This window comes from Propithecus coquereli, unplaced genomic scaffold (genome assembly GCF_000956105.1).
Source record: "Propithecus coquereli isolate 6110/MARCELLA unplaced genomic scaffold, Pcoq_1.0 Scaffold263, whole genome shotgun sequence".
Taxonomy (NCBI): Eukaryota; Metazoa; Chordata; class Mammalia; order Primates; family Indriidae; genus Propithecus; species Propithecus coquereli.
The window spans coordinates 372,836-373,380 of NW_012148208.1; positions in this window are offsets into that span (position 1 = coordinate 372,836).

Below are 545 nucleotides of genomic sequence, written 5' to 3' on the forward strand. Positions count from 1 at the left end.
ATATGCAAGACCACCCTGAAATCTATATAACATTGCTCAGAGAAATTTTAAAAAGACCTAAACAAAGGAAGACATAAACTATATTAATTGAAGACTCAAGAGTGTTAAATTGTCAGTTCTTCCCAATCTGATCTACAAACCCAACAAATCCCAGTCAAAATCCCAGAAGACTAATCTTTAAATATTCATAAGCTAATTTAAAAATTTTATAGAAATGGAAACAAATTAGAATGGCCAATTTTTGAAAACAAAGATGAAAGAAGACTAAATTTAAAGTAATCAGAAAAAGTAGTACCAGAGGAAAAAAATCATAGATCAACGAAATAGCATATAGAATTCATATATAGATTCATACAGACCATGGTCAATTGATTTTCAATATAGATGACACGGTAATTAAATGGGAAAAAGTCTTTTCAACAAATAGTTCTGGGACAGCTGAATAACTATGTGGAAACAGCTGAAACTCAACACTTACCTGACATCATACACAAATAAAACACAACATGGTTCGTCAGGCTAACTGTGAAATTTCTAGAAAAAAA